Source organism: Motacilla alba, chromosome 1, assembly GCF_015832195.1.
Source record: "Motacilla alba alba isolate MOTALB_02 chromosome 1, Motacilla_alba_V1.0_pri, whole genome shotgun sequence".
Taxonomy (NCBI): Eukaryota; Metazoa; Chordata; class Aves; order Passeriformes; family Motacillidae; genus Motacilla; species Motacilla alba.
The window spans coordinates 57,983,988-58,000,778 of NC_052016.1; the positions used below are offsets into that span (position 1 = coordinate 57,983,988).

General features: G+C 39.6%; 1 long non-coding RNA gene across 1 annotated transcript; it reads left to right on the forward strand.

The window, feature by feature from the left end:
* Positions 1-663: 663 nt before the first annotated feature.
* Positions 664-16,301, forward strand: LOC119703099. Its single transcript, XR_005257553.1, has 4 exons — positions 664-704; positions 5,399-5,627; positions 14,482-14,577; positions 16,067-16,301. It is a non-coding gene; the product is annotated as an uncharacterized LOC119703099 (long non-coding RNA).
* Positions 16,302-16,791: the final 490 nt, after the last annotated feature.

A 16,791-nucleotide genomic window follows, 5' to 3' on the forward strand; every position in this document is an offset into this window, starting at 1 on the left:
AGGTCTGGTTGTTTCTTTCTTCAAAAATGTGATATATTTTGCATTGAAAATCCAATTTCTTGCTAAGAAACCTTCACAAGAACAGACAGTATTTAAGTCTAGCTGTATTTGCTTGGTCTTTTGAGGTTATCTCAGGCACATAATAAGCATTATCAGCCCATCCATTAATAAATTACTGTGAGACCAAGACAGCAGAAATGCTTTGCCCATCAGAGCATATTACAGACCTCATACTGTGGTCTGACTACAATGCCTTGTCTTTTTTGAAAGCCACATCAAAATGAAAGACAAATCAGAGCTTGAAGGTTAGAAAGAGAAATGTTTTGATATGTAAAATACTATAGAAATAGGTAAGCATCTTGACCAACATAACTGTCGCTCTAGAAATTTCTCTTTCATTTTGTCTTATATGGGTGTTGGTTTGTTTTGTTTTTTTGTTGTTGCTGTTTTTGCTTGTATGCATGGTTTTTTGTTTGTTTTGGGTTTTCTGGGTGGGGCTTCTTTGTGTTTTTTTTTTTTTTTTTTTTGTGGGTAGCGGGGTTGTGTAGCAGCTTATAGATCTAATTACAATGACATCATGCTGCTTCCAAAATAACTTTCATCTTTCTTGAGAATTGATCATTATTGCTACAGAGAAGTAATTCTGACTTTCTTGTTTCAGTTTGATTGTAACAGGCTTTGTTAAACTCATGGCGTGGCACAAGGTAAGTTCCAGGTTCTGATATAATCTCCTTCTTGCCAAAACAGCTTTTTTGAAATACATTTTTTTTTCTTAAAATATAGTAGTTTTTGTTCTCAGCAAGGATGTGCCAAAAAATCCTGAAGCCATTGTTCTTTGCTTATCTCTGTACAAATTCATTAAAATGCGATGGCAGTGTATTGGCACTTTCAGATTAATTTTCAAAATTTTGCCCCAAAGCACTTTGCAGAATGAAGTTCAGAATTTCAACCTTATTCAAGAAGCCATATAAGAGTGACTTAATTACTTTGCTGAGATGTATTTATTTTCATGGTTAAAAGCATGTGTTAACTTATGCTTGCATTTAATCAATACTAGAAGCTGTATTTCTGAAATAAAGAGGGTGTTGTTGGCACCATATTTCGATGTTTTTCAAATGGAACTAAGTCAAACTCTTTGCTTTAGGTGTCTTTTGCCTCAATCCTTAAGTGAAAGAAATGCCCTTGCATTGTTCCCTTAGTTTAGGTTGTTTCCTGTTCTGAAACCTCACCACCATTTCTGCAGCTGTTTCTCCAAAACCTCTAACTGACTCAGATCCACTTTCTTTCATATCTGCCATCTTTTACTATGGGTAGCTAAATAAATCAATGGATAAACAAAGAAAGCAAATTTACATCTATTTTACAGAAAATATCTTTGTCAGAATAATAAACCTTTAAAAGCCTACTGCAGATGCTCTTTTGGGGTATAATTAACTAAATTATAGAGAAAGATGTTTGGAATTAATCTTTAATTTTCCACCTTGCATGGTGTTTCCTTTACTGAAAAAGGCATTTATATGAAGTGGCCAGCCTAGAGATTGTTGTGCATAAATGTTGCTACATTCTCTTATTAAAGTTCATTAGGAAGTAGAAAGGAGGACGCTGAGAACAGGAAGTGTCATAGACTATTTTGTTGCTTCTGGACTATGTCCTGGCTTGTTTATGTCATGGCTGCAAAGCTGACTTTTTGTGAGTGCTGCCTCATTTAAAAAATATAAATGTGATTACCTTGAATAGGCTGCTTGGAGTGCACTGTAACAAGATTTTCTTCTGTTGCATTATGAGATGCTTCTGAAACGTGTGCAATATTTTCTTCCCCCGGCTCAGGAGTCACTTCCCAGGCCAAATAAATGGAGTATCTGGTGAAGAAGCCATTGGAGTCAGGGAGAGCAGAACTCAGTTTCTCAGGACAGGCATCCTGCAGACTGCTGTGTGTGGTAGAGAGGCTTCAATGTCTCATCACTGCTGTCTCCAACCTAGAACTTCTGACATCCTCATCACCCCCAGGATTTTTAGTGTGAAACCAAGGCAAGAGTGTCTGGCTATGTGGTGAGGGAGGAAATCTGAAGTAGTGTAATTCATAATGAAACTGATTTCCCTAAATGCAAGGTTAATTCCTTATCAGCAGCTTCATTGATTAAAAAGATAAATAAATTCTCCCCTTCAGTTGGTTGTTAATGGGTATGAGAGCCTGATGCATTCTGTGCCTATTCAGAGAAGACACAGGACAATAAACTTTTAACTTGGACACAAACCCCATGGGACGTTAGAAAGCCTTGCACAACAGAGGAATAAACATATGAAGGGTAAATACCAGACATTAATTTGATTAGAAAATCAATAAATAGAACAGCTTCCTTGCACTTCAGCCAATTAAGACAATGATCAACAAAAGTCCCTGGACTGCTTATGCATGTTACATTAGATCTTTATCAGATAAAGGCCAGAGGAAGAAACCAGAACTCCCTTCTCCTACCTGAGTGCCCTAACTTTGAGGCTTTGGGGCCACAGTCCTTTGCTCCAGATATTTCTGGCTTGTGAAGATTCCTCTCTGGCTGCCCAGAAGAGCGGTTACCACAACAAGAATCTCTCCCCTCTCCCCACCATCCAAATTCCCGAAAAGTCTAGTGCTTTAGTGCACCTCTTTCACATACATTCCATCAAATCCAGCAGGCAACAAAGTGTGGGGTCAGGATCTCAGACCTCTGGTGGGTGCATGGTCTGCCTGTCAGGATCACTGTGTGAGGTGCTCATCTCCCTTGGCTCTTTTTGCTTTGCTCAGAGCCCTGTGCATGCGGATGCCTCTCCCTAGCTGGGACATCTGCACTCTGAGAAGAGGTGTTTTGTATTGGTCTGAATGACCTCTTAAGTTCCACAAAAGGGTGGGAGGTTTTTCATAGTGATTTTCCTATTGAGTGTCTCTAGGAAAGGGCTCACACAGAGAGATTCTCTCTGGTTCAGTTTTATCTTCTTTACTGCCTACAAAGGGATGGATCAAATCTAGATGTCCCTGCTGAGAGTCAGATTCCAAATTTGCGTACTGCAATTCACAGTTTGAGTACTAGAAGAGGATGAGTTGGATCTTGTCCAATGTTTTACCTTTTTTCTTTAAGCTCCATACTTTTTTTTCCTTTCTGAAACATTGGAAGATCTAGTGTCCACGATGATTTTTTTTTTTTTTTCCAGAATCCAGGTTCATTATGTGAGTGCAAATAATGTGTGACTCCTTTCTTTCTGCATAAGAACTCTCATTCCCTAGCCTATGAGTAAGCAGAGTCTAGGATTCTTTTCCTGCAAACCAAATTTTAGTAATTCAAGATTTTTATAATCTGAATGCATACTGGGTATATGGGTAATGTAATTAGATATTAAATTTCAGTTCGTGTTCTCCATTTCCTTAATGTGATTGGATGGTCTTTTTTTCCTGATTTAAAATATTGGTTCCAGATGTCAGGCTCCTAAAAAGCCATTTGATTGGTAACTGCAGAATGGTGGATCAAATCAATGATATGAAACTGAGTGTGCATTTCACACATTAGCTGAGAGCTGTACTCATCTGACCTCATTCATGCCCAGTTTTATGCTGCTGCCCTTTTGCTGCAGTAATGGAGTTACTCCAGACTTACGTGGCTGTGTAGGGAAGAACACAGAGAAGATGCAAGAATGGCTTTGTGCAGCTCTGGCCGTGGATGTGTGCGTGGGGGCAGGGTGGATGCTGCTGCCCCCGCATGTCTGCTGCCTAGGAGGTGACAGACACCTGAGGCCACAGTGAAATCCTGAGATTTCAGTATATTCCTAAGAGAATATCCAAGAGCCCCCAGGATATTCCTAAGCAGGGACCTCCTCTGGGAGCCGTGGGCTGAGGGAATGGGAAGAGGTAGAAGAGGACCGTCATGGCTCTTTGTCTGGTGTTTCCCTGATTTAGAGGTTTTCCTTGACCTATTTTACACCATCAAAGTACCATAAAAAGCCCTTAAAATGAGACTAAAGCACAAACACTTGAATCTTTTGGAATTTATGTGAAGGATATTTTCCTTCCATTTTGTGCTGCACTGTCTTTGGATTGATACTGTTCATTTTAGCGATAGTAATTGTACACCCAGAACATCAACTGCGGTGCAGTTGTTGTTCAAAAATTTAGACCTGGCTGAAAATAAATTGATTTGGTCTCGGTCTGAGTTTCCTCTACTTGGCCTCAGGCATGGATGGAGCTTGCTTTTTGTAGTTCAATATGATTAATTCAATTAATTCCATAAAGAATCTTGATGTTTCTTGACTGTGAGCTTTGTTTTAGTCTATACATCTATTCCACTATTTAGTTTTTTATCACCTTGGAAGTAGCACCAGAATTAGGTGTTCAATTACCCCAGCTGATGTTGCAGGGCTCATTTATGTGTCGATGACTAGCTGGTCCTTTTCAGCTGCTTGATGCGTGCAGTGAGAGTGAGGGTAACATTGTTGAATCGAGTCTGTGCGCTTGCTGGAGATGTTGTTAGTGTTTGGTGTCAGTGAGAAATGTGATGGTACTGGGTAATCCCTTAAGGCTGGTCCTTTGTGGGCTGAGAACTGGTTGTTTAATGTTGTTCTTGTTTGTCCACTGTGATGGAAGACATTTGGAGAACTCTAAATCCACCCTAACGCACCTTTTGTGGAGGAATTGCCGTTACATTAGCTCAGATAATATTTGTATAGTGCTCATAGCATCCTGTGTGCCTCCAGGAGTAAAGACAAAGTCTGTGCCTTGAAGAGGTGGCAAATTAAAGTTTCCACAGAGCTCAGCAGCCTTGTGGATTGTAAATTGCAAGGACAGGCCTTTAAAAAAAGCAATAAGGTGGCGCAGGGAAATGTATCAAATGGTGCACAGTGAAACTGCAGGGTAGCAGCCATCAAGCTTGCGATTTTTCAGTTCTGCTCTTTCTCTATAGATTTTTTTAGATTATTTTCTGCTGCTTTGATTTTAGACATTTAGCATACATCTCATCCAAGGGTAAGACAATAGCAGTAGATCATGGAAGGCAGGGCCAGGTAGAAGTTTCTCGCAGGCAAATTAACATAAAGACAGGAAAAAAACCCTACCATTGCTACCTACTTTCTCGTATATAGTATTTAAGTTTAGTAAACTTATTTTTAACAGAAATTTGTCAAGAATTTATGGTTATTTAAAAATATTTAGACTTTATGCTAAATGGTGCTCAGAAAATACCCTTCTGATTTTCAGAACCTTCAATTTCTCAGTAGAAGATTCTTTATCAAGAATTTTCAGTGGAAACAAAATGCCTCTAACTTCTTTATATGGGACCTCAAGCAGATCTCCTGGTCTGGATTTGCCTGCAGAGCTCTAGTAAAATTTTGACCTTTTTTACAGTATTTTTCCTCTGTCTCTGTTCTGTGTACCCAGGCTTCCCTGACAGCACATGAACAGTTTCACAGGCATTTGCATGGCCCTTCTGCTGCCTGACCACTTGATGAACATTGGGCAAGTCATTCTGGATCTCAGTCAACTTGGCCACCCAGGAGATGGGTATCTGATCTGAGAGAGAGAGATTTTTCTGTAGCCAGTGGAGTGAGATGGAAAGGAAGGGAGCTGGCACAGGATAATATGATACATCTGAAGAGACATATCTGAGGTGGGTAAAGGAAATATTTATCTGTGGAAGTTTCTCTCTTTCTACTCTGCTTTGGAAGAGCCTCATTTTTACATGGCTAAAGTCACATGAGATCAATTACCTCTTTTGTTTATTTTATTTCTTTAGGTGGCAAATTCTTCCTCAGGGAAGTATTGTTTTCTAATCACTGGGGTTGTAACTAGTGTAATAGCATCTAATTTCAGAAAAAACTTATTACATTAATTTTCTGCTTTCTGTTCTTTCATTACTGATTCCTTAATATTTTGAACAGCTTTTGAATGTGGCTTTTTTGTTTCTGTTGGGTACCAAACATAAACACTTACAAAATGAACAGCCATTGTTTGGGGGAGGATTTCTAGCATTTGAAACAACGTACAGGTTCAGTGTAATGCTCAGATAACTGAATTAGAAATACTTGATGGATTCCTTAGGCAATCATTTATTCCAGGCATTTTATATACCACAATGCCAGTTGTAGATATTCATACCTACCTGTATGCCTTTTATTGGCAGAAATGTTCCGTCACATTTATAAAATTGGATAGCCTCAAAAAGTAAACTTACATGGGAGGGTGTTTAGGTATTGCTGGAGAAAGAACATCACATTCCCTCATTTTCCCCTCCTTTTCTTTTTTTCCGTTCCCCTGCTAGAGGATTCTGCTGTGAAGTCTTTATTCTCTTTTGCTGGTTTATTGTTTTTTACTGAATTTGGAAAAGACTGGAACCTCTTCTTCTCTCCCAGGTACTGTAGCACAGTTTGGGCCTGAGATTGTTGCTTTGCTATTTCCAGCACTGCAGAATACAACAAAATCAGATCAGTCCAGGCTGGAAGTGACCTCCAAGGATCATCTGCTTCTCCCTGTCATGGGAAGGGAATCCTAGCTGACATTATCTAGCACCCTGTCCAGTCTCATCTTAAAAACTTCCAGTGGTGGGGACTCTGCCACATACCTGGGGAGGTTTTCTCCAGTGACTGGTCTGATTGCAAAAAAATTCTTTACTATGTCAAGATGAAATATTTTCCATTGCCTCTTGTTTTTCCCATCTGTCACCTTTGCAGCTGCCCTTTAGGTACTGAGATACTGTGATGAAGTCCCCGCTGAGCCTTTTCTTCTTTACAAATGGATGATCTAACTCCTTCAGTCTGTCCACTCAGAGCAGATCCTTCAGCCCTTCTTAATTATCTTCATGGCACTCCTGTGGACCTTCTCCAGTCTGTCTGCATCTCTCTTGAGTTGTGGGGACCAGAGCTGGGCACACTACTCTGGATACAGACTGACAAGCATTGAATATTGTAGAATGATCACATCTCTGTGCTTCCAGTGATGCCCCTGCAAATCCAACCCAGGAGCTGATTTGCCTTTGGTGCTACAGTGGCTCTCTGCTGACTCGTGCTCAGCTTGTGGCCTGCCAGGACTCCTGGTCCCTTGCAGCAAGATGCTCCCCAGGCACACAGGTCCTGCACTGTGCTCTTTGGTTACTTTGTCCAGGTGAAGAACTCTGACTTGTTCTTGTTCATACAGTTCATGCCAGACCCCTCTCCCAGCTGCCTCTGAGGATGACTCTCCCCTCTGACACCTTTTCATTGCCTCCCAGCTGAGTGCCCTCAGCAAACGTGGTGAGGGTGCAGCAAACTGCCCAAAGGCTCCTTTCTGTTCTGTCTGAATTTACAACTTCTCACTTCTTTTTAATGCCATATACTTTCTAACACACAGATGTCTCCACAGAGATTCTGGCTCCTCTGTTTTCCAGTGCAAAAGCTTTCATTAACAGTGGATGGCTTAGGCAAAGCAGGGCACCCGGGCTGTCTTGGGAGCCTCCTGGAGTTACACATGACAGCTGCAGCATTGCACTCTGCTTCCAACAAGGAGACCTGAATGCAGATACTGATCATTATTGAAACTTTATTTCTATACTATATGTCATCATTAACTATAAATAAAATAAAAAGTAATAGAATAAAAAATACTAAATTTTCTTCTTTTCAAGTAGAAGAGGATACTTACTCCCTATGAATCTCTTAATCCATTTCAAATGTTCTCCTTTTCACATGGCTGTGAATCTTCCTTCCATCTGATCTTCCTGTTCCTTGGGAATTTGCAACAGATAGTCACAGGAGCAGACACTGTTCTTAATGATTTTTCTCCTTTTTTGTCCTTTGACATTTTCCTTTACAGTGGAGCCCAATATGATGTTTAATATTCTCTTATTCTTCCTTAACCTTAAATCCTTGATTTTCAGATTTGTCAGCCACGTGTGTAGCAGCATTACACAGTGAATAAAAGTTTTCTATGCAAATGCAAAGGCACTGAAGTATTTTATTTCAGATGCTATGGTGCAGTGTACTATTGACATGTTCTGCAAATCAACTGAATGTGATTATTTTTTTTCCTTCAGTATCATTTGAGAATTTCCTTAATCAAGAGGAAAGATACTTGCAAATAAAGGTGCGAAGAGATTCTGAACACAAATAAGAAATGTACCTTATACAGTAATCAGGTGTGCTAAATGTAAACATAATAAATAAATGATCAGACTTAATAAACAGGATAAACAGGATTAGATATGCATTTTTTTAGTACATGAATTGTATTGGCATTCAGCCATAAGGAATTTATGTCTCCCACATTATTACCCCTTTATTTATTGCAAAGTGCTGTTGGGGCTGGTATGTAGTTATAGCAGGTAAAGGGCAGAATAACTGCAGGATGCTGGGGAGACAGCTGCAGACACTTTCCATCAGTGCTTGTTCAGGAAACAGAAACTCCAGGTAGCCCTTGGGACATGCAGGATATTGGTCACTTGGGTACATTCCAAAGAAAAAATCAGAAACTGAATGCAGGGTCTTAATATTTTGAGGGAAGGGAAGGGAAGGGGCTTTTGACCAAAGAGGCTGAAAACAATGGGAAATTTGTCTTCAACTTTCAGGAAGGCAGACTTTTTTTGCTGCCTGCAATAACTGAGCTTGAGGAGGTCACACAGTGTCTGTTGAAATTAAAGTCCATCTAACTAGATGCATCTATAATGCTATTGTAGTAGTATTTATATAACACCAATTCTCTACACAAGACAGAAGAGCATATTCACTTTCAGCTTTGTGTGTTTTCATGATAGCAACATTTATAGTACTCTGTCCGTGTTTGCCAGAGGGCTGTGAAAGCTGCCAGCCTACCCCCTTCTCCTTGAGGGGCAGACATCTCTTGATGTCTGTTGATGCCTGTGCAGCAGCTGAGGCCTGTGAGGCAGGCACAGCACTTCCGCTGTCACCACTTCTCTCAACACTGGCAATCTGCAGGGGGACATAACAATTTGGAAATCCATCTTTCTACCAGCCTCAGTGGGAGGATGTGAGATGAGACCTGATGTTCAGCTGATGTGCTAAGCCCCAAGTATATTTTTTCTAGGAGACTCTCACTCTCAATGATTATTAAATCCATCTGTTGATCAATTGGTGTTTCTATCCTGCTGCTCCTTGGTGGCTCAGATACATTGTGAATGACTGGTTTAGACAGCCCGGGCAGAGCAAATAGCTCTAATTGCATGAAAACTCTTTACTTCTAAATTTCTGCCTGTATGAGAATATCCTAGAGCTAATCTTAGGAATAACACCTATTTGATTATTTTCCTAAATAAACACAGTTGACTGCATGTAAGAAGAGTGGTTTAAAACAGTATTTTATTTGGGTAATGACTGAGCTCTCACTGTCCCTTGCTCACAAAGTGTTTTGGAGGCTGCTCTATGGTGTGTGCTTCAGGCTGCCTTCCCCAGCAGCATCTCTGGAGTCAGCCTCATTTAGCATCTCTGCCAGGTGCTCTCAGGCCTGCCCCAGGACATGGAAGTGACAGCAGGGAGCTGAGCAGGGCTCTGCACTTCCCCAGTTATGTGCTTTTCCCTGGGGAGGACAGGGAATTGAGAGAGAGCAGGCAGCAAGCAGAGCAAGGCACCGGCTCCTGTTTTTCTCAGCTGACTTGCCGAGGGACGCGCCCAGCCCAGCGGCCCCAGCACCTTGCTGCTCCCAGGGGAGCTGTCCTCAGCTGGTTACCGAGCCAGGCAGCGTGCCTCTCTTACAGCAGCATTTTCTAACAATGTCATTTCCAGTCTCCTCAGGACTGGTTCTGTGCTCTCTCAGGAATACCTCACACGGCTGTACAGGGAGAAAACCTTTCCATTCAGAAAACTGTGAGGTGACAGCTGTAAACTGTCATAAATTAAGCCTTTCCAGGAACAGTCCCTCCTGCTTTGTGTCCAGTGAATATGTTAGAGCAGGGAGGTAGAATATGTTTCAAATGTGGTGTTGAAAAAAAAATAATAGCTGCCTTGAGGAGCTATGACATTTTTGAGAAACCAGAGCTCTGACACCCTTCAGAGCAGAAAGTTCTGGAAAGCCTGAAGCTGCCCCTGTCTCTTACCTTCATGGTTGAAGAACCTGCCAGTGGGAGAGTTGCTTCCTCTGATTTGGGTCTAAATTTATAATAAAGAGAATCATAGGAACTCTTAAAAACTTCCCTCTTATCTCCATGGAATTAGATATCACACAACAGCTTTATGAGGACTGTCTCATAAAAGTGATGTTTGAGGCTATATAGATGGTCAGCAGAAAAAAATGTCTCCTGGGATGGCTCCTGAGACATGCTAGTGACAGGGGAAGCCCATGGGGGATTCCTTGTCCACCCTTTTTAAGTTTACACCCTGCATAGTCTTGAGTCACTGAGTTTCCTGGGTGCATATTGAGATGTAGAAGTACCACCAAATAAAGTGATACAGCCTTGAAGAATATACAGGAAAACCATAGAGGTGTGAGGAATTGTATGGTAATCATAAACTACAGCCTCAAAAAATAAGTTGCACACACCAGATGCAGCAATCCATTATAAAGAAATTCTACAGTCCTTATTATAGAGTACAAACACTAAATGTGGAATATTTTATTTTCAAGCTAAGTTTTTTTTAAAAAAAAAAACCTGTAAAACCTGTAAAATCTTGCATATGAAACATACTACAAAATTTTGATCAGTATTAAGCCTCAAAGTTCAAAAAAATGCCACACGTCATACTTAAATCTCCTCAAACTATTAGAACCCAAAGGTCACAATGTTGGTTGGAGATTTTATTTTCACAGTTAAGTTTCAGAAGGAGCTTCTCTTCCATTCAACAGAAGTTATTGCTATCCTAAATGTTAATTTGTAAGTCTAGGTTTGATTCAGTGTTTTCCATGAATTATCTGCCTTCTAGTTCAACAGCAATACAAAAATTGAGCCCTTTTTCACCAGGGATACAGGGACATTTTACTGGAGTGGAGGGACAGCACTGAGCTCTATATTCAGTTGTGCTCTAAGTTGCAGCTCTTCCTACAGACACTAATGGAGTCATTGGTACCTACCAGCTCATCTGGAATAGATCCTCTCTGGTTACAGACCTTCAGTAATTAATATCAGAGCACCTGGAATAAATGCGTAGGCTGCTCTGCTAAGCAGGGGAGATGGGTAGGCTGCAAAGTGTTTTGGTGTATGGGATGTAAACTGGCTCCCAAATGTCTGTCTTTCCCCAAAGAATGACCCTAAATGACTTGCTGATTTTTTTAAGCCAAAGTTTTCTACAGTTAGACTCCTGCAGGAAGTTTATTGTCTCTCTCTTAAGAGGTCAAGCATTCCCAATATAGATATCCTTCCCCATGGAAAATGCCAATTATTAAAGTCCAGGAAGAAAAGTGCCTGTCACAAATAGGAAAAATAACACAGAAAAAAACCCCAAAAAGCCAAAAAACACTTTAGAGGTGCTCAGATACTGACTAGGTAACTTAGGTAACTTAATAAGAATATCTTCCTAGGAAAAGGAAAGGTTCTGCCAATATAAGACTATTTTACAGGACAGTGTTGGAGTTTTTTGCAAATATTTAATGGGAAGAAGTCAGATATTTTGCTTCAGAGACTTTTTTTGGCATTTATTTTGTGCCAATAATACATGATACATATGCTTATTTCATTGCTATTCAAATATTGATATGGAAAAAAATAAATCTGAACACCACAATTGAAATGCAGCACTCTGAGTGTCTCAGAGCTTTTTGGACCTCCCAAACTGAATTTCCTTTTTTTTTGAGAAGTCTGAATTTTCTGTGAGATTCTAATGATCCTTTACTTTTGAGGAAGAGTTTAAAGCAGATTAGTTGGTGGAATTGTGAGTAAATAAAAGGTCCTTGTAGTCCATCAGCCCTAACACAGTACCATATCTGATCTCCCCCTTCTCAAAGGGTGCTCCTGGCTGGTCCTAGCAAGCTGCAGTCTATGCAGCTGCACACCTGTTTCCCCCTAACTAGCAGGTTTTATCTCTAAGGATAAAGCATGTATGGGTGAACAGAACTATGCAAACACAGGTGCATGCTACAACAGTAAATGCCTTGTTGATTACTTAAATTAAGACCAATTTTCAGAACACAGCTGCTTAGTACTAATGAGTCTTCCTTAGGTATTGTTTTTAACAAGTTGTGAAACCTGCTCAAGGAGATTTTTTGTCACATCTGCTGGTTAGGTATTGAGCATGTGATAGGACAGCTATATGTTCTGTATAATAAGAATAATGGGAAATTTTGTTAAAAATATCCAAATTTCACAATTTTTTTTTATTAGATGAGGCCTTTGACGTTGACTAGCAATGATGTATGAGTGTAGGGGTTTCTACAAGAAAAAGAACCCCAACTTCCTTTTGTATTTGGCAGTAAGAATGTTTAGGATATATGTCATAGCCCAAGTCATAGCCCAAAAGTAATGATCTAAGGATTATTAATTTCCAGTGTACAAACGAGCTTTATACAGTAGAGAAAAAAAGAGCAGGTGGTTTGGGGGATTTTCTATTGTCAAAAGCTGACATCTGATCACAGTTGACTGGATTCATAAAACACTAGAATAAAGGATCACTAAGTTATACCTAAGTTAACCACTGGGTTCCCATTGGATATCAATTTGGGTAAGTCCCATCTACTTCAGAATCACTGACACGGCCTTAGTAAGGAGAGGTTTTTGCCTCATGAATCTCCTGATGTTCCTTAGGGACTACACTGGGATTGTGGACATGATGGTCTGGTCAACAGAATCCATTTGAATCCTGAAAGATATTCAACAGATTCTCTCACAAAAAAACCCAAACTCAAACATTTAGGAAAACTGTGTATTGGAATAAGAAGACAGTTCTTTTATTGCTGAATAATTGATTGAATGGAAACTTTGAGTAAATAGTTGGAGGCATGAGGGTGATGGAGGAAGGTCACCAGTGGATTCCTATTGAGGTCTGAGTGGGCACATGGGCTGTTCAACACATTCATGAACCACCTGGAGGAAGGTTTGAACAATGCCAAGACCAAGGGTGCTGATGATGTAAAATTATTCATAGCAGGACTAACAACAAAGGTGAGGACTGAATGTGAAGACTGACAGAAAGAATTTATGAGACTGAGTGACTGGAGAATAAAATGACAGGTGAAATTCAGTGTAGAAATATGAAAGAAATGCACAGATGGAAAAATCCTAACTTTGCATACAAAATGATGGCCTTTTATCTGACCATTACCTCTCAAGAGTAAGATCTTGAGGTTACAATAAATATTTCCATGAAAATGTCATTCTTGATGCTCAGTAGCAGTCAGAAGCAGATGTAAATGTTAAGAATCATTAGAAGAAAATAGAGAACAATAACAGAAAATGTTATAAAGCCATTTCATTAATTTATGGTTTACTCACATCCTAAGTGTTGTATAAAACACAGGTACCTTCATATCCAAAAGGAAATGCTGAAGCTGAAAAAAAATCTGTGAAGGGCAACAAAAATGATCACAGTATTGAACAACTTCCAAGTGAGATCAAACTAAGTAAACCAGGACTCTTCAGCACTGGGAAGCAAGCCCCTACAGGAGGGGACAAAACAGAGGCATGAAATATCATAAGTGATGTGAAGGTGATAGTGGTTGGTATATTCACTGTCTCTTCCAATACAAATATAGAGGAATCTAACAGAGACTGTACAAGAGGTTGAAAACAAACAAAAAGGGGTATATTTCACCCAGTAGACTGTCAGCCCGTATAAACAGTCCCTGAGGCTATTGTGCTGAAAAACAAAAAGGTGACAGTGCTGGGGAATACTGAGACTCAGATTTTTGGCCTAAATTTATTCAATCCTTATCTCTGGTTCTGTGGATTCTCCCATTATATTTACAAAGGCTAAAATCTCTTCCATACCGAGATGGCAACATAAGGACTGGGGGCAACAAGAATTCAAAACCTGGGAAAATTGGTGTCATCCCTGGTAAAATGTCTCAATAGGTATTTCTTTTTTTCTTCTTGCCACAGAGGACACCTACAGATTAACAAAACATCTACTGCTGTTCACTCATTTACATCATCAAATGTTTGCTCTGCATACTATGGGAAAAAAAAATAAGACACGGACTTCTCCAAGACACTTTAATGGCTGATGATAATAAGGGGTGAAGTTAAAATGGTAGCAAAAGAGTATGTGAGTTTGGAGTTTGTGATCATAGGAAACTCTATGGTCACAAAGAGGTGCCACCTTATCAAGGAGGAGCTTCATGCTCCTCCTGATTCTTGATTTGTAGCTGTACAAGGAGACAAACTGGTTTTTTTCCCATGTTAGATCAGTGATTTGCAGTCCAGAGATGGGTACAGCTTTGCTGGTGCTGCTGGAAGCTGATGTATTCCTCCACCTATAGCCTTTAAGGACACTTGAGAATTTCAGAGCCTGAAGGACAATGCTTTTTCTCTGGCAGGCACCTTCATCACATGTTATGAAGCATTTTTGAACTGGCTAGTAGGTTCATATATATTTCATCTTCCTTTTGATTAGGCTGTGTGGAGACCTCCAAAGATTGTGAGCAAGAAGAAAACCAACAGGGTGCTGCTGTTTTTACAGATCTGACCATTACATTGCAAAATATACAAGGTACTGCAACAAAGTAGGGTTGAGAAGTCTTAGAGATCTGTGGGGAAGAGTAAAGAGGGAGAAAAAATGTAAAAAAGAAAAAAAAAATTCTTTAATAGCTCTGGGATTGTAATATCACCTAAGTTTTGTAAAGTTGAGGAAAACTTTTTCTCCTAAATATGATGAAACATTCTCAAAAGCAAAGCAATGATCTGCAGATCTCAAGAAGACAAATGAAGACACAAAAGTGTAGGTGAGAAAGATGCTACAGGAATGAACAGAAGCATCAGATTTTTATTCTTACAAAAGACACAGCCACACTTCTTGAGAGGTTATTTTCTCTTTTCCCTTCCCTTCCCTTCCCTTCCCTTCCCTTCCCTTCCCTTCCCTTCCCTTCCCTTCCCTTCCCTTCCCTTCCCTTCCCTTCCCTTCCCTTCCCTTCCCTTCCCTTCCCTTCTTTTCACATCTATGTATTGAAAGGGTTTGGTACATTTCTAATAGTTTGGTAATGCTTCCAGTTTATTGTTAATAATGGAATATTGGGTTAATATACTTTTTTTTCTGTTTGCTTATGAACCTCATTCCTTCCAGAAAAACACCCATAGCTTAGTTTGACTGACCCTCTCCATATCTCTGAGTCTCTGAAGATCTCTATATATCAGAAATAGCTTCAGGAATTATCTCCATTTGTGCAGTCAGCAATGATATGAGGAAGAAGGATTTTAGCTAAGGTACTTAGAAGCCTAGCAGTCTTATAAGATTAATAGGAGCTGGAATGGACATATCTACATTGTTTTAAATAACTGTGCTTATCAGCATTTTGAAAAACAAATGAGATGGAAGTTAGTATACATTTGTAAAGCATTAATGTTTTTAGGTATGATATCTTAGCAATTAAAATACAAGTTTTTCTAAACCTCAGGTTTTTAACTAAAAAGAGGGCATATGTTTTCGCTTAATGTGAAACACCTTGAAGAAAAGCTTAAGTCTATATTCACTGTCCAACAGAAGGGATGAGTTGGCTTGTTGAAGGGAAATTGCATTAAGTGTAGAAACCCAACAAAAACATCAATTGCAGTGTTAGCCCTTATGCACTCATCTTGAGGTTGTTCACCAATCATGTGGGAACAATTATCTTTATGGATTATTGATTATATTAAACCCTCAGGCAACTCTGGGCCTCATAAGGCACTTTGTGGTTGCAAGAAGGGTAAATTTTGTTGGCTCTTTCAAGAGCCTTCCTGAATAATTTGAGAATGTATTAATCAATCTCCAGGGGCAGTTACCACTAGTAATCAGGCTAGATGGATAATTTGATTAATTACAGATTCTTCAGAACATAAATAGGTACAGTAATCAGATTAGGGAAACTAAAAATAAAAGATACTGAGACAAAGGTCTAATTAATTTATATATAAGGCAAGTAAATTGTAAATATGTTAGGACTGGTTGTTGGAAACAGCCAGGGATTGCCAGAGGGAAGGAAATGATGGCATGTTTTTCTCCTCAGGACTGCCTTAGTGGAGCATACCAACTGCAGAGTTTCTTCAGTTGTTTTTGAACAAGAGAAGTCTTATCATTTCCAGTGACGAACTGATGCAAAATAACAGGATTTGAAGCAAACCCCACAAAGGTCAAGAAAAACCCTTCTGTTTTGGATGTTACTGTACTAGGAATCTTTAATTGTGAGAAGTTTGGCTCTTGTTTTACAGGCAATTCTCGTGTTTCTAGATTGCTGCTCTTAGGTCTTTAAGGGTTTTCTCACAGGGTTTCAGGGAAATATTTTCTGAATGCTGATATATAGCTTTTCTTTTTGTAGCATGTCCGTTGTGGATATTTAGCATTGGATTTCTTCCTGCCTACCATATACAGTTTTTACTTGGTTTGTTTTTTTTTTTTTTTTTTTTTTTGTGTATGTGTGTTTTTGTTTGTTTGTTTTGCTTGTTTCATTTTTGTTTTGCTTTCACAGCAATTTATGCTACTCCAGTCTAGTCCAGAGGAGACAGGATTTTAAATCTTCCAGCAAGTCTTTCCAGGACACCTCTGTGGAACAAGACTGCCTAGGAACTCAAGGAAAAATCTGTCATCTCACATCCTTGGCAGTTTACTCTTACTGGAAAATTCCCTCCCATTTTTCAAATTGGTGATTTCCACTCAAAGGAGTGTCAAGATGTGTGACACATGTGCCAGTGTTTGGAAATGGGCCTGGTTGGGTTTCACCGGTGATACAGATCT